This window comes from Dermacentor andersoni, chromosome 7 (genome assembly GCF_023375885.2).
Source record: "Dermacentor andersoni chromosome 7, qqDerAnde1_hic_scaffold, whole genome shotgun sequence".
In the NCBI taxonomy this organism is placed as follows: domain Eukaryota; kingdom Metazoa; phylum Arthropoda; class Arachnida; order Ixodida; family Ixodidae; genus Dermacentor; species Dermacentor andersoni.
Genome location: NC_092820.1, coordinates 36808675 through 36827474, shown reverse-complemented (window position 1 = coordinate 36827474; position 18800 = coordinate 36808675).

The following is an 18800-nucleotide window of genomic DNA, read 5'->3' as shown; positions in this document are numbered from 1 at the left end:
ATCAAAATAACCACAATAAAGTTCTATAGAAAAACTTCAAAAGACTTTCTAAAGAAAAACATTAAAATTTTTTGTAAGGGTAATCTTAATTAATTAATCATTCTCTCAAACATTTTAGTTAAATGAAAAGTGTCAATGAGAAAATTGTAGAGTAGCATGAAAACTTCCGATACAGCTTTATGTTGCGAAATACATGCAACCAAAACGTGTTCTTCCGAGCATGAAATAAGCTCGCGAATACACGCAAAGTGCCTCGAACGGCCAGTCACGCGCCAATTTTGCGTGCATTCGCGGGCTTCTTTGACGCTAGGAAAAACACTTTTATGCAGCACGTATTTAGCAACAAAAAACTGCACCAGGATTTTTTCATGTTGATCTGCAATTTTCTCATTGACACTTTTACGTAACTATATAATTTCAAAGTTCACTAATTAAGCGTAATTATTTAATTAGGCAGAGTGCAAAAGATATCCGGGAGTTCTAAGAGACGGCAAAGAGCATTACCTTAGTTCTGTCTAGCTACGTGGCATTTCCATATTTTAATGTTCGGCTGAAGTTACGTGGGACAACCTGTATAGGCCTGTGTGTCTTGTGAAAATAAAGATACTGAAGGATTCCAACATGACGTATCTCTGGACGAGTGTGTGATGTAATAACTGTGTGACTATAAAATAACTAATAACTATAATAACTATAAAAATGTAAAACAACAAGTCTTCATGCACAATAGAGGTCTGCCGGTGTGTGCATGAGCATTACGACGAAAACCTGGTGAGAGTTCATAAAAATATTCACTCGGTTGTTTCTGTCACGTTACTGTCATTTCTCTCTATCACATTATTATTGCAAAAATTTACTCTCTAGTATTGCGTGGTTAAGAACAGTTCAAATACATCACTTGCATTCACCATGTCATCGACAAAAATATTGAAGAGAATGTTAAAAAAATCGCTTTGGTTCTTTTTGCTTCATTTTAGGTCATTCTCATGTTTGCCCAACCTTTTCAAAAAACAAAAAAAACTCAGTGCCCTTCCACTCTGTGAAGAAGGATGCTTAGCGAAGCTGTGTATGTGGACCCCTAATGGTGAACTGCACCTCCACTTAAGTCAGGCCGGCATTGCACTACCGTCCGCATCCGCACACGTAGCGAAATGCTTAACGCCTGCTTCACCTCCGCTGTGGGTCGGCCCGGCATTGGACTATCTTGGGGATCGGCCCACGTATGGGAAGTGTTCAACGCCTGCTTCACCGCCCCAGTTTTTCGCTAAGTTTTTTGCTTACGACAGAAAAATTTTCTTGGACGGTAGAGCTACACAGCTTCGCTGTAAAAGTAATATGGACATCTTGCACAGTTTACAGGCAGCTTGAGCGCATTGTGCGAGATGGTTGCAAAGCCGAAGAGCTCGCAGTGTCTGTAGTGGTGTCCGGTAAATGCAAGTTTCTGGTGTGATGGATTATGCTTAGTGCCAAGTCGATTAGGTCATCATTTCAGTAAAATGATTGTTTTCCACGTATATATCACTTATTCTGTGTCCATAGAACCGCACCTTTAAACAGAGTTGACCACTGCTTGGTCTTATGAAATGCATGTACGTTGGACAGCCTAGTGTTCCGCCTCCAGCTGACGGAACAACAGAGTAATATAATCAGCAATTTCGAAGATATAGTAACATTAGCTGAAGAATTCTATACTAATCTGTACAGTTACTAGAGCAGCCATGATACGAGCATTCGAAGTAGTGATGAACAGGTTAAAGAGTCTCCTTCTATAACAAGCGATGAAATTGAAGGGTCTTGTAAGACATAAAGCGGCAAAAAGTGGCAGCAGAAGATGAAATCACACTCGCTTCAAAGATGCAGGAGACATCGTGCTCGAAAAGCTTAAAGCCCTTCATACTATATGTCTCACAAATTCAAGGGTCCCAGAGAACTCGAAGAATTTCAACATTATAGTAATCGACAAAACAGGAGATATTAAAGAATCGCAAAATTATAGGCTCATTAGCTTACTTCCAGTATTGTGTAAAATAGTCACCAATAGTATTCCCTATCAAACAAGGGCAACACTTGACTTCTGTCAACCAAAAGAACAGGCTGACTTCAAGAAGGATTATTCTAAATGGATCACATCCATGTCATCAATCGGGTAATCCAGAAATCGTCAGAGTGCGCTCAACCGCTCTGTATGGTTTTCATAGATTGCCAAAAGGCATTTCATTCAGCGCAGATATCAACAAACACAGATGCCTTACGTAATCAAGCAGTACAGGAGGCTTACTTTAACATCGTCGACAATATCTGTAAAGATTCCACAGCTACCTTAATTGTCCACAAGAAAACTAGAAAGATACATATAAGAAGGGTTCAGGCAAGCAGACACAATCTCTCTAATAATATTTACTGCGTGCTTGGACGAAGTATTCAAGCTATTTACCTGCGAAGACTTAGGAGTGAGCATCAACTCAGAATATCTTAGCAACCTTCGATTTGCCGATGTCATTGTCCTGTTCAACAAATAAGTTACAACAAATGATCGACGACCTTAATAGAGAGAGTGTAAGACTGTGGTTGAAGATTAATATGCAGATGAAAAAGACAATGATCAGTAGCCTAGCAATGGAACAAGAGTTTAAGAACGCCGGTCTATGAAGGAGTACGTTTACCCTGGTCAATTTCTCAAAGGTGACCCTGATCATGAGAAGGAAATTTACAGAATAAAAATGGGTTGCAGTGCGTAGGACCACCATTGTTAGATCCTGACTGGAAGCTTACCACTATGATTAAAAAGAAAGGTGCACAGTCAATGCATTTTAACGCTGCTAACATATGGGGATGAAATTTGGAGATTGACAATGAAGATCGAGTACATGTTAAGGACCGCACAAAGAATCATGGAACGAAGATTGTTAAGCGTCCCGTTAACAGACAGAAAGAGTGCGGTGTCGATCAAAGAGCACACGGGCATAGCCGATATTCCTATTCACATTGAGAAAAAAAATGGAGCTGGGTGGGCCATCTAATACGTAGGTTAGATAACCGGTGGACGACTAGGGTTATAGAATAATAATAATAATAATACTTTATTGACACAGAATTCCGCTAACACTAATACATAATAGACCAGCCAAAGCCGCATTGGGCTTGAAGGGCAGAGCTGACAGACAGCGTTTAACACGATGGGTGCCAAGAAAAGGGAAGCGCAGTCGAGGACTCAGAAGACTAGGGGGGGGGGAGGGGTGATGAAATTAGAAAATTCGCAGGTGCTAGTTGGAATCGGTTGGCACAGGACAGGGGTAATTGGGGATCGCAAGGAGAGGCCTTCGCCTTGCAGGGGACATAAAATAGGCTGCCGCTGTTTTTGATGATGATGAAAGTAGCATTACGATAAATGTGAAACGTCAAGTGATAATACGATACAGATAGGTAGCAAAACTTACACATAAGCAAATCATTTGATGCAATCCATAGGAAAGTAAAAATGTAACAAGGTGGCTTCCATGATAAACAGTACCTATGCTTCAGGAGCATGGCCTTTTACCGCCATGTACCCTAATAGTTCATTGTTTAGCATTATAAACGTATTTGCCTCATTATTGTTCAACTTCTCTCAATTCAAAAATTTTGGTTAATTGCACAACGAAGGTTTTGTAAGTCTCTTGAATCACTGCCAGAATTGAATTTATAATTGCAGCCGTCCTATGTGTGATAACAAAAAGCATTTTGGAAAAAGTGAGTGTAATGCAATATGCTTAATGTGCGTACACAAAAGTCACCAATATTAATTGTAGAGATGTAAAAAGTTTGTATGTGAACATATCTTGGAGTCATGGCCTGTGTAATTTTATTCGGAGGTGTGGTTGTGTGAACGCAGGTTTGTCTGCAAATCATTATCTAGAATTAGCAGTTCATTAAAGTGCAGTGAAGCAAAAAGAAAAGCATTGTTCAACAAAACGGTTAAAGCTTACCCTTAAGAGTCTTAACCACATACTGATGACTTTACCGCATATAGTAAAATAGGAATGTGAACTGATGTACTGGTTTTTTGTGCGCCCCTACTATATGGCGTTAACAAACAATGAAGACAAAAGAAAAGAGGACTAGAAGTGAAGTGGACCAAATGACAACTACCTGCTGATAGGAGCTGCATTCAGACCCGCATGCTGCGACTGAGCATGTGGTTATGCGGATCGACCTTTGACGGTGTCTCCTCGTGGGGGCACACAACCCAAAGACACAGCACATGTTGCGGGTACACAGCTGCCACAGTTATAATTTCCGCGAATAGCTTGTGCTCTGTTACTTATATTAATATAGATGAGGATCCACCAATAGCTGCTCACAGAAATTGATTCAGTGAAAAAACAACAAAACAAACTGTTAATAAGGGCCCGATCCTTTATTTCTGCCAAACCGGTACACAACTAATTATTTCAATTAAGGGGATTTACGTGCCAAAATGAAGATCTGATTATGAGACGTAACTTAGTGGCGGACTCTGAAATAATTTTCACCACCTGGGGTTCTTTAACGTGCACTTAAATCTGAGTACACAAGTGCTTTTGCATTTCGCTTCTATCGAAATTGATCCCGCGACGTCATGCTTGGAAGCGCAACACCAAAGCCACTAAGCAGCCACGGCAGGTCGGTAAACTAGGTTAACATTAACATTGCGAAGGTAACACGCGGAGATGCACATTTCTTGAATTCTTAGCTTCATTTCTACGAAGGTTTATGGAGAGCCTCAGTGCGGATAAGGATAACGGGCGTGTATTCGCTGGTGCAGACCTTGCTTCTCTGTGCCTCACATGAGACTTTTCCGAGAAGAGAATTGAGAAAAGTAAATGTTGCTATGCCTTTGTCAAGGAACTAATCCTCTCTCAATACAATAATTTAATCCTTCATTCATAAGCTAGAACACAGCAAATAAGTACGGCGCAAGAACATTCGGTAAAATTTGCACAAGTGCACACATGCGCAAGTGCATACAACGAGGTGCATGAACACGAAAATGAATAGTAGAGATCACTCTGAAGCACTTCCAACAACGGGAACCAACAACTGAGAAATATGCGGTACGATAGCAATGCCTACTATAGTTGTTCCAGATATGTCCGTTATTCAGTTTATTTACATACGACAAGAATTATGTGGTGGCATGTTCCACTAATATGTGGCGCTTGCGACCAGTGAGGTAAAAAAAGCGATGTCTAGCGTACATCTTTTTTTTGTATTGAAACAGAGCGCAAAATGGAAACTAAACACTTCCATTCCTGGACAGCGAACGCGGCTTGTGCTGCGCAGTGGCAATATATCCAGAGAAAGGTATTCATAAACTCCCTCCTTTATCCCTGCAGCCTGTCGCCGTATGCAGCGAGAATAAAGTAGCAAGTAGCAAGCGAATCCAGCACGCACGCCGAAACTTTGTCTTGGCTCTCGTAGTTTCTATTGAGCCTAATTATCCGCACCGCCACGGCAGCTCCACAGAACTCTTCTTGCATGAGGGTCCACAATAAAAGCACGCACTGGATATCAGCTTATTCGCAGCTGGCCGTGCGCGCACTCGGGGAATCGCCAGCCACAAGCAAACTCACAATAGAGTGAAAAGCGACCATTCGCGCGTGGGAGAGTGTTTCGAAAGGGCTGCCGGCCCTCAGCGAATGAGCAGCACCCTCCACTGTGCAAGGTCGCCATGTGACCTCCGTCTACGGCAAGCTTCTGACCAGCATCACGCACGCCGCGCACTCTTCTCCGACAAATTTCGAAATATTGAATGTGAGACGAGCAGGGTGTGTTCGAATTGTTTCGGCGCATCGCATGTACCCCGCTAATCGTAGCACAACCGCCACCACGGTCGCCAGACCGTGTAATCGCGGTTTCGTGTTTAACAGCTATCGTGGCATAGGTGAACAGTTTTTAGTTTCCCACGGCGAGAGGTGGCGAGGGCGGCGATGAGCTTTACCCCAACCTCGCATCTGCCTCCTCCCATCTGTCTGTCTGGATGTGTTTACTTTCTATTCATTTATTCCTTTATTTTCTCTCCTCACAATAAACACTTTTTTCTACGTAAGTCTTATAAATAACGCTCCCAGAAAGCCTACTATGAATATGCCTTTTTCTGTGTCTGGTTGCATCGATTGCTGTGCAAAACATATCGAGTAATTCTTGAACAACTTCATTGTTTGAAATGGGCTTAGAATGACGAGCATGGTGCGGTACAAGTGCCGTTTACAACAAAACTAGTTTTGCTTGCCACTCCATCAGCAGTCGATACGTTGTAGCCCTATTGGCTGTTAACGGTTATCGAGACTCAAAAAGGTGCTCACGCTAAAGGTTGAATAGAATAGCAGCACAACACACCGCTTATTTTCACGGTGCATTTCTCGAAAGGGGTGCAAAGCATAAGATTCCTTGTGAATTCGTATGATTTGCGTACTGAATAATTTCTATTTTACATTACCCTATATTCTAGAATTATTATTGTATTGTTGCCTGGTTGATGAGTGACATTGTCCAGTTACATGATGACCACCACAGGCAGCAAAAAATAGCCCACATAACTTCTACAGACATCTATACGTAAGTGATCGTATTGTTATTACTGATAAATAAATACTATTTAACATTAACTTTCTGGGCCATTAGCACTGCCTACTAAGAAGAGAAGCAAGAAATCTGATAAACTTAAGAACATTGATATGAGTTGTGAATGGAAAAACATTAACGTCCATTTGAACGTCGCTGAGCGGCCATTCGAGTTATGAATTCCTAGCGGGGAAGCGAATGTGTTGAGATGCTCGGAAACTCCTCCGAGATAGCAGAAGGTTGGTGCTTCCCGATCCGTGGCGTCATGCTACCTTACCCGACTACCATAAGCCGCATTCAGATGAATGCAACAATTGGGGCACTGCATCGCATCGCATCTGATCAACTTTTTAGCGCATCGCTATGATGTAAACGACGCTGATGAGCTATTAAAGTGGGTCACATTAATGCGCCAGACAGGAGTGGATTGAGAAAAGTAAGTCAACTGCCACAGTGCATGTAAACGCCATCACATCGCATTAGCAATTCTGGCAGATGGAATTTTCAGCAGAGTAGCTGCGCTCGCCGAGCTGCGGCGTGGCGTAGCGTCGGAAGCGTCTCGAAGCGCTGCTTTGCCTTCGATGTGAGACACCGCGCACCGCCACCATTGCACCAAGAGTGATGCTCCACATGTAAACGTTAGCGCATAGCATTACTTGTGCGGCGCCAGAAAATGTGATGCGCAACTGTTCCATTCATGTAAACTCCGCTAAGCAATCTAATGGGGACGTTCCCGAGTAAGCCCTGGTGATACTGACGTGACCGCTTTCGTCACGCCGGGCTTGGCAATGAAACTTTCATAACAATTAACATGATATCACAAAGCGGAGTGCACAGTCATCTTATCTAAGATGCGCTGGCTTAGCTCAGTGGGTAAGGCACCGATTTCGGAACCTTAGGTTGTACATTCCGAACTCATTACCACCAGCGTTATTCCTTTTTAATTCATTCAGCTTTTTACAGATTATTTGCTTATAGCGATCGCTGAGACAAAGTTAGAAGGCAGGTTAGAGCTTCCGCAGACAAGGAGCACACGGGTAAGACGGCTTTCCAAGAGCGAAGGTGACGTGACATCGAGGCGATGCCCTGTCTCCTCGGGCAATACCTGGCGCGTCAGCGGGCAGCAGGAGTTACCTTTCACTTGCTCTGCTATGCGAGGCACGCACGTGACGCGGCTTCGCAGCCAATGAGAATTTATGTGCCATTCCGGTGCTAGAGACACCGGCTGTTTCCCTGAATGGCCCATTTGATGCTTTCCTATCAATAATTTTAAGACATGTATGTTCATGTCTATTCCGCACGTCATCGGAAACGACTCAACCGTAGAAATCACTAAACTCTGCAGGTTAATATCAACACGTGTACTTGCTTATCTTTTTCGGGCGACCACATTTCATCGCCTAACAAATGTTATCGCAACAGCGCAGGACGCGCCTGCATGTATTGGTAGTTTCTAGAATGTTATCGATGGTTCCATCCGATGTCTGTCACCGAACTTTGTGTAATCTGAGTGCATATATCCGCGACGCGAATAGTGTAGAACTTTGTGGAAGACAGGCGGGTCCCAGGGATTACTCTGGAACATTCGACGACTGATGTATAAAAGCTGACGCGCTTGACCCGCTGATCAGATTTTCGACCATCGCCGTCTGTGTTCGCCGTTTTCGTTGAGCATAGAGTGTAGCCTCTTTTTTCTGGCCACAGGTTTGCCCAATAAAGTTAGTTTCGCCATGCACAGTTTTGTTGCTGGGTCCTCAACCGTCACTACCACGTGAAGCGTCCCCCGTTATCCTGCAACACTCTTGGGACCCACCGACCTTCCATGGAGCAGCGATTGAAGAGGCGGAATCCTGGCAGGAGACCTACGAACGAATCGCGGCTTTCAACAACTGGGACTCCGACGACAAGCTGCGGCATGTATACTTTGCCTTAGAAGACGCCGCCAGAACGTGGTTTGAGAACGGGGAGTCGGTTGCCAAGTACGTTGATATTGGTTGATTTCGAGCTATGACAATCGTTGCCGCTGTAGACGCTCACCTCGGAAGACCGAGACACGTCCTTATGGCTTGAGTTTGTAGTCCCCGGAGTACACGCAGGTTTGTTTTGCAGGTGTTACCAAGCACAGGGAGGCTGTATCTTGCGAAACCGAGGGACAAGGCGTTATAAAACTGCAGCATTGACCGCACCGAAGTGCCCCATGACTTTCCGCCGAGAAATTTGAGGAGATGTATTATTGTCAATAATCTCTTCTTCAGGTATAAAACATGCGGGCTCCATGATAGGTCGCGGTCAATAATTACCCCTAAAAAGCGGTGTTTCCGTGCATTTGCAACTGCCTCCCCATTGACATTTACTGTGTAACACTTCATTGCCTTCCGAGTGAATGTAACAAGGCAGCATTTCTCTGAAGACAACTCTAAGTTATGTTTTTGCAAGTACAGTGATGTTAACGTAGCTGCCTTTTGTAGCCGTGCTCGTACCTGCAGTCGTGTTACAGCAGACGTCCAAATGCAGATGTTGTCGGCATATATTGATACATGAACTGTGTTGGGCAAGCATCTGACTGGGCCATCGAGCACTAGGTTGAATAGCGTCGGGCTCAACACTCCGCCTTGCGGTACTCCACGGAACGTTTGGTGTTGAGTCGTGGCGCCATCCTCGGTCAAATAACTACACAGCCACAGAAAAGTGAGGCCACCGATTCCGGCTTCAATAGAGCATATATAAGGGCAGAATGTGCTATATTATCATAGGCGCCTTTTATGTCTAGGAAAAATGCCACAGTGAGTCGTTTCAGACGTTTTTGATGGTGAACAAACGTAACCAAATCGATGACATTATATATAGATGAGCGCCCACGCCGGAAACCAGCCTTAGCATCTGGGTAAACGTTATAACTTTCAAGGTACCATTTTAGGCGCGGCAAAATCATCGTTTCCATTATTTTTCATATGCAACTGGCCAGAGCGATAGGGCGGTGTGATGACAAGTTGAACGGTGATTTACCAGGTTTGAGAAGTGGAACCAAGCGGCTGCATTTCCATTCACATGGAACCAAACTGTTGCGCCAAGACTCGTTGTAATGGTTCAGCAGCATGAGTCGTGTTTTCTGCCCAAGATTGGCGAGCGCCGCATAGGTAACGCTTTCCGGCCCAGGTGACAAAGAGCGCCTGCAAGCCGCCAGTGCCGCTTCAAGCTCTTGCACCGAAAACATTTCATCCATGAGGAAATCCCGTGGCACAGGAGTGTCACATGGTGTAAGTGCGCGTTGGAGCTGCAAGCTGGCAAGCCTTGAGCGAAATTCTACAGCAACGCCAGTTTCGCTGGACATTGGTGCAAAGCAAGGGATTTTAAAGGAACACGCTGTTGCGGCGATACGGGAAGTCCACGCACGGTTCTCCATATCTGAGACAATCGCTGACGTGGATCCAATGACTCACAGGAACGTTTCCATCCTTGAGATTGTAGTGCATCAATGCAGCGTTGAATCTCCTTTTGTATCCGCCTTGCCTCTATGAAATCATGGATGGATTTAGTTCTTCTATATCTTCTTTAAGCCCGCCGGCGAATGCTCGTAGTCGGTGCAGTTCGGCTTCAAATCCTTCATATTTCGAGAAAGGCTGAAAAGTACGCGTAGCCTCTTGCATGGCTTTTTGAATTTCGTGTTCCGGACTTGAATGGTTCCCTTGCTGACATACTCCCTCCATGTGGGACCAAAACGCCGACCAGTCAATTCGCCGGAGGGTCACGGAGGAGAATTTAGATAGTCCCTTGATCTTCAGGTAGGTCGGAATATGGTCGCTTCCATGTGATTCGATGTCTGGAAACCATTGCACGTTTCTTTCAAGACGCCGAGAAACAAGGGTCAAGTCTAGGCAGCTGCTATACGTAAGCCCGCGTAAATATGTCGGGCTACCATCGTTGAGGCAGTAAAGGTCGTGCTGTGCGGCAAGGGATGCTTCTCTCCTTCCCCAGGAGTCCGTCTTCAGGCTCCCCCAAAGCAGATAGTGAGCATTAAAACCTCCTGTGAGAATCGTAGGGCCGGGTTTCGCTGATAGCACGTCGTGCAGTCGTTTAAAGTCGAAGCCACTTGAAGGGGCAATGTAAACACCGACGAGTGTGAACGTAAGCTTATTCGTTTTCACAATTAAACAAACGTACTGGTTGTCGTCGTGAGGCGGGACTGGGTGCAACACGTAAGTCAGATGACATCTAATATATGCAATTACCTTGCTCACATCATCACAGGCAGAGGACATGAATGCCTCATAGCCAGAAATGCGTATAACATTCTGCACGTTCAATTCGCAAATTACAAGGATGCGAAAACGGTTTTCGAAGACAAAATGTCTAAAATCTGAAATTCTCGATTTGAGACCACGGGCATTCCACTTCAGTAGAGATGCTTTCTTGACTTCCTTGTGGGAGGGCAGTGAGGGGCGGGCCATGGTGCTCTGCGATGCTTTCAAGTACTGGAGTCGGGGCGTCCAATACTTGCAGCACGCAAGGAGCAGCCGGAGTGTCCATGTTTGTCAGTAGTAGACGCATCAGATTCGTGAGTGAGTTAAGCATAGCAATCATTTGTGAGTCCTTGTCTCGCATTTGGTCAACTGTAGCTACATTCGACTTTAAGTGGCGAGTCATTTGCTGTGGCCCTGGCGCGTGGCATGTCTTCGGCAGTGCTGGCCACACCTCACTTGATGAAGCATGAAGAGCATGGCCACTTCTTTCGTTAACATTCGTGTTTTTAGTGGAGACAGATGGAATAGGATGCGGCGTTGCCGGACGAGACATTTCCCTTCAACCGGAAAAGGATTTCATAGACTTTCGTTTCCGGGAGCGATGTCGCCTTATCGCTTCAAAAGCATCTCTGTGTGACAATCCGTCTCTGGCCATTTTTCTCAATATTTTCTGCTCTTTCTTTAGGCGTGGACAGTCTTCTGACGATGCAGCGTGTGAACCTTCACAATTTGGGCACTTGAGCTCGGTTGCACGGCAAGTGTCAGTGTCGTGTTGTTCGGAACATCGTGGGCATATCGTTGTATTTCGGCAGACAGCACTCACCTGTCCCATTCTTTGACGCCTTCTGCACTGAAGTGGTTTAGGCACGAAAGGTCGTACCACATGCCGGAACTTGCCGACCTTTACATGTGATGGTAGGCAGTCACCTTTAAACACAAGCCTTACACAGGTCTACTTGCCAAGGCGCCGATCTTGTAGTAGGGCAACACCGTCTGTCACAGGTTTGATTAAAATTGCTAGGTCGCTGTCGCTAATCAATGTGTCAGTATCATAAACAACACCAGCCGTGGTTTCGCTGTCCCGCAGAATGAGGTAGTGGACATTGATGTTGCTCAGCAGCTTTGCTGCCATCAAAGCATTGACTGCGCTTCGGTTGTGGACATCAATAGCCAGGACGTTCTTTCGAGTATTAATTCTGATATCCTTGATTTCTCCTGGGACAAGAGCCTCCAGAGAAACGGAAATCGCTTGTCTATTAAGGCGGTTGAGGTTGTCGCCAGGCGTGTCCGGCACAAAAAGAATTGTGTGTGCCGGTGACCGTCGCTGTGGAACGACGGTAGACTTACTTGACGAAGACCGTCCGCTGATATTTCTTCTCTTGGCCTTCCGGTGTACCACTCTTTCGAAGCCTTCGTCATCTGAGGCGTCGTCGCTTGAGCAGGAGCACACCACAGTGTCCTCGCTGTCAGCTTGACTAGGAGGGCAATTTCTCTTCCTCGGGCCGGTTCCTGCCGAAGCAGTCACGTCGCGATGGAATTCTGCCGACTTCACTTCCATTGCCGTGGCAATGGGAGCAGCGTCTCCCAGTAAAACACGGGAAAAAAACGAAAGTATTGCAGCGTCAAGGAACAGTGGTCTCTACGAGAATCACTTCGTCTTCGTCCAAAAGTCCACGCGCTATGCAGCTAAAAGCTGCATAGCGGCAGCTTGACTGATCCCATCTCACCTACTTACACTTGCATGTTCACGTGTTCAGGGTGCTATCGGGGTCATTGCATCGACTTTCTTTTAACTTTGTCATCCTATTCTCATGTTGCCTGTGCTACGCAGTTTTCGTCAGGCATTGTCGTCACACAGCCGTTGTCATACCATCGTTGTCACGCTCTCGCTTTACCCGCGCTACCACATGTTTAATGTCGCAGAAATTACGTCGATCCATCGTCATCACACAGTCGTCATACCAATGCCTTCGCGCCGCCATCCTCACAATGTCATTTTACTATCATCATTACTTCGGTAACTCATCACATTGCCGCCATGTAATCGGTAGTAGGTCCATCGACGTCAATTCTTCTTCATCCTTCTATCGTAAGTAGGCTTTCAACATTCACTTGAGATTATGCTACCGTTGTTATGTCATTGTCGTCACGGTATCATCGTGGCACAGTCACTTCATGCATCCGCTGTCGTGCCGTCACAATTACGCCTTCGTTGTCATGCCATTGTCATCACTTCAGCTTCGTCACACTACGCTCATCATGCCATTGTCATCACACGTCCGTTGTTAGTTTGTCGTCGTCACGACATCGTCGTTATGGATTCCTTTTCATACCATCGTGGTCGTTTCATCATCTACATTCTGGTTCATCCAAGTCTCGTCATCCCGTCGTTGTCACTCCGCCGTCTTCACAGCCGTGATCATACCATTGTTGTGGTGCCCTCGTAGTCACGCTATCGTTTGATCATCTTCTTCATTTCGGTAATGCCACGCCATTGACGTCATAACTCCTTTGTCGACCTATTTATATTATTCATCCTTTCTCATTCTAGCGCAATCATGCTGTCGACATACAATCGTTATTATGGCGCTGCTTTCATGCTATCGTCATCATCCCGTAGTCATCATGGCGTCGCGGTTATGCCGTCGTATTCATTCCTGTACCTTAACCCGTATGTCGTCATACCGTTGTCACCATGCCATTGTAGTCATATACACGTTGTTCTCTCACTGTCCTCCCATCGTCGTCATCACGCTGTTGTCGCTATATGATGGCCGTGATATGGAAATTGCCGCCTCATTGCTTCTATGCCGTAGTCATCTCACCGATGTTCAATCCTTCGTAGTCACTTCGTCGGCGTCATCTAGCCAGGGCGTCATGCTTATCATGGGCGGCTTCGAGAAGCGAGTGTCATAGAAAAGTGGTGATGATACCTGAGTATGTCACATATAGCTGAGGCAACGGAAGACGCTACATTGCTCGACCACATATCGCTACATTGTTCGAGTGCTAATCGCATTATTATTGACAGTCATCGTGAGATGAGCTTTGCCGTATTATTTGTTTCTTCCATTTGCGCTCGTCTTTGGAGCTGTTTTATCGTGTTGCCGCACCTAGTCGCCTCTTTAGTTTTGCATACGGAATTTTCATTCAAGGCTGTGCTTCCGTGTCATGCGGTTAACTACGCATGCGTACCGGCCACAACGTTCCCCTATGTACGAAATTTGATACTGCTGGCTTGTAGTTCCTTTAGAATGACAGCCTAAGATCTATTCTTTTGTTTAATGACACATGTTTAACTTTCTCTATATATCACCCATAATCTTGGCACTATATCCTCAGAGTATAAACAAAATAATTTGGTTATTAATCTTACATAACGCATGAAAATAGGGAGAAAACAGCGGTTCAGGAGCTCTTGTATAGTTCTGAAACGCTAACGGTTCGCCACACATTGCTAATTACACGCCTTCAATGTTCACCGAATGTAAACCTGTTGTGGGGAAAAGTCCTTCCGGGACACCGGGAAACAGAGTCGAACACTTTATGGAGGATGAAAGCGCTTTCGAAGCTATATTTACCTTTTATGGTGATATTGCCACATGGTGTGGCGCAACAACAGACTGAAGAAGAGGAGAACGAGGTTCGTCTCGGCATCGCGCGTCACTGCTTGTTTTTCGTAAAGTGCAACCGCCTGTATCATCATTCAGCTTGTATACTGCAGCAGGGTATACGCGACAATTTGGTGGAGCTTGCTGGGTACGCTCAACTTATGCAGGAGACCCCACTGGGCAGCAAGAACCTCGCCCCACAGTTGGAGTTGACTCCAGTTCACCGCACAAGCCGGCGAATCCGAGGCCTCGCCCCAGAATTTGGAAACCTCCAGGAAGAGGTGATGACTGCCACCACTGCGACTTCTACGGAACGGGTGACACCAACTTACCTAACGCTGCTGAACCCCCAAGTGCCGACGGCTTTTCATGGCGACACATTTCAAGACGTGGAAGACTGGCTGGCGGAGTTCGAGCTCGTGGCTGCGTTTAACGAGTGGGACAACAACGCCAAACTCAGGAACGTCTACTTCAGCCTCCAGGATGGTGCTCGCACGTGGTTTATGAACCGCAAGAGTGCCCTATCATCCTGGCCTGAGTTCCAGCGCAAGCTCCTGGAGACTTACTACAGTCCCGATCACCGAGAAAAAGCGGAACGGGCCCTTCAGTCACGCGTCCAAAAGCCCAACGAGAGCGTCACGATGTACGTGGAGGACATGACGCATCTCTATCAGCACGCCCATCCGAGCATGTCGGAAGAGAAGAAGGTGCGTCATCTGATGAGAGGCGTGAAGGAGCAGCTCTTTGGTGGTCTCGTTCGGAATACGCCCAAGACTGTTGCCGAGTTCCTCACCGAAGCCACCGCGATGGAGAAGACCCTTCAGCAACGGTCGAACTTGTACAACCGACAAGAAAATGCCGCCTGCACTCCGGATATGCCGGTAGGCTTAGTGTGCGACGTCGCCTTACTTTGCGAGCTGATTCGCTCAGTGGTTCGCGATGAGCTGCAGAAGCACCACGGCAAGTCGCCACCTCCAGTCAGCTCCCTCGCCAGCGTCGTACACAACGAAGTACAGCAGGCACCGGGGGCATCTCTTTCCAGCAGTGACGCACCACCTCTGCCAAGCGAATCCCGGCTCAAGACGTACGCAGAAACATTATTCAGCCCGGTCCAAGCTTTCGCACCTACTTATGTGGCGCCGCCAGTCGCGTTGCAATCGACACAAGCCGCTCCGACAACTCCGCTACCGTATTTCGGCTATCGCCGAACGCCCGCGAGGAAATAAGAGGTTTGGCGAGCACCCGATCGACGACCGCTGTGCTACCACTGCGGCGAAGCTGGTCATGTGTATCGGCCCTACCGACGACTTGGACTGCGGGGTTTTTCTATCGATTCACCTCAACCTAGGTTCGGCCAAAGGCCACCCGACATCGCAGAATTCCTCAAACAGCAGCGCAGACCGGGCCAATCGCAGCGGCAGTCATGCTCACCCTCACCGCGGCGATATTTCCCTGCTCGTGATACCACCTCGAGGACGACGCAAGGGCGATCACCAAGTCCACGCCGGGAAAACTGACGTCAGCGACCTTCCAAGGTGGGGCCGCGGATACCCGATGCGCTCAAGACCTCGTATCGTGCCGACCGCAGAATAACGAAAACACGATGACGCCAGAACCAGTTTCCGCGAACAAGATTTCACTGGACATACCTGTGTTGATCGACGGCAAAACAGCGAGTGCACTTGTAGATACCGGCGCCGATTACTCTATTCTTAGTGGAAAACTGGCGAGCGTTCTGAAAAAAAGTTACGTTGCCCTGGAACGGGGCACCAGTTCATACGGCAGATGGCCACGTCGTCACCCCGCTTGGGCTATGCACGGCCAGAGTAGAAATTCGCGGTGCTGCTTTTCTCGCCAGTTGTCTGGTTCTACGCGAGTGTTCCCGCGATTTAATCCTTGGGATGGACTTTCTCCGGGAATATGGCGCCATTATTGACCTCCGCGAGCGCTGCATCACTTTCTCGACACAAAGGGCAACACAGACCGACGCCATTGGACACAGATCCGCACTTCGCGTTTCGGACGAGAGTATCACGATACCGCCGCGTGCGAGTGTTATGGTTCCGGTAAAGTCCGATGAACTACAAGACGGTGAAGCCATTGTCGAAGGCAACATTTCTATGTTGCTGGCACAAGGTATTTGTGTATTTGTGCCGATCCATCAATGGAAATCGTCGAGTGCTTTGCTTCTCAGGTGGACACAGACGACGGTTCGCTCAGAGACATCGATGTAAACTCCGAGCTTACGGACGACCAAAAGAGCGCACTGCAGGAACTCTTGAACGAATTCAGCGCGTGCTTCGCTTGGGCTACTAAGGTGGGCCAAACGCCAATCACGAAGCACCGAATAACTACATCCGCCGACGCACGTCCCACCAAACAACAGCCTTATCGTGTCTCGCCGAAAGAACGTGAGGCAATTCAAGCCCAAGTCAAGGAGATGCAAGATGATGGTGTCATTCAGCCTTCGGGGTCTTCCCCGGTCGTTCTAGCCAAGAAAAAGGACGGAACGCTTCGTTTCTGTGTTGATTATCGACGCCTCAACGATGTTACCAAGAAGGACGTGTGCCCACTACCACGTATCGTTGACTCTTTAGACAGGTTCCGGCGAGCTAAGTATTTTTAATCTCTCGATATAAAGAGCGGTTACTGGCAAGTTGATGTCGATGAACGAGACCGGGAAAAAATTGCTTTCGTCACTCCAGATGGCCTTTACGAATTCAGAGTACTTCCTTTCGGTCTCTGTTCGGCATCAGCAACTTTCCAGCCTATGATGAACACCGTTCTCGCTGGTCTGAAGTGGCAAAGCTGCCTCGTCTACCTTGACGACGTGGTTGTTTTTTCGGCGACATTTGGCGACCACGTGAAACGACTGCGGCAAGTTCTCGAAGCCATCCGATCGGCTAACCTCACCCTTAAGCCTCAGAAGTGTCGTTTCGGCTACAAGGAGCTGATGTTTCTTGGACACGTGGTCAGCGCGGAAGGCGTTAGCCCCGATCCCGCGAAAACTGCCGCTGTAGCCTCGTTTCCAACACCGACCGACAAGAAAGGTGTTCGGCGCTTCCTGGGCCTTTGCGCATACTACCGGCGTTTCATCGAAAATTTTCCGAAGATGGCGGAGCCGCTGACTCGCCTCACGAGGGACGATGTATCGTTCGTCTGGTCCTCAGAACAAGAGACTGCTTTCACCTAGCTTCGACAGCGTCTGGTGTCAGCACCAGTTTTGGCCCACTTTGACGAGGAGGCGGACACGGAAGTTCATACAGACGTCAGTAACGTTGGTCTTGGTGCGGTCTTTGTACAACGACAGGAAGGTATTGAAAGAGTGATCGCCTACGCAAGTCGTAAACTATCGCGTGCAGAGACCAACTACACCACCACGGAGAAAGAGTGTCTTGCCGTCATATGGGCGCTGGCCAAATATCGACCTTACCTTTACGGCCGCCCATTCAAAGTTGTAACTGATCACCACTCGTTATGCTGGCGTGCAAATCTCCGGGACCCTTCTAGACGATTGGTACGGTGGAGTCTACGTTTGCAGGAGTACGACGCGACCATCGTGTACAAGTCGAGCCGCATACACGAAGATGCTGACGCACTCTCGCGCGCCCCTATCGACACTACCGACCACGACATTGAGGACGACGGCGCTTTCCTTGGGGCCGTAAGCGTTATTGATTTGTCCACACGGCAGCGCGCAGACTACGCACTACGGCCTATATTCGAACATATGGAAGGACGAAACCCAACCATACCCCGGCATATCGCTTTAGGATTGTCGTCTTTTTGTTTACGACATGGCGTCTTATACAAGAAGAACTCCGCTGCCACCAACAAGACCTAACTTTTGGTCGTTCCAGCAGACCTCCGTGCCGAAGTTTTGTTCGCCTGTCATGACGAGCCTTCGTCTGGCCATTTGGGTTTTACGCGAACGCTTGATAGAGTGCGCCAATCCTACTACTGGCCAAGACTTGCCGATTGTGTTAAGCGGTACGTCCGAGCCTGCCGTGAATGCCAGCGCCGAAAGTCGCCAGCTGTGAAGCCTGCGGGATTGCTGAATCCGATCGACCCACCTGGCAAACCTTTCAACCAGGTCGGCATGGATCTTCTGGGCCCGTTTCCATTGTCACCTTCTGGCAACAGGTGGATAATCGTCGCCACGGACTAATTAACGCGATATGCTGAGACAAAGGCGCTGCCTCGAGGCACAGCTTCCGAGGTTGCCTAGTTTTTCATACAGAGCATCGTCCTACGGCATGGCGCCCCTTTGCACGTCATCACAGACCGAGGCAAAGCCTTTACAGCACAGCTCATTGAAGACGTTTTAAAACTCAGCTGCACGACCCATCGAAGGACAACTGCCTAT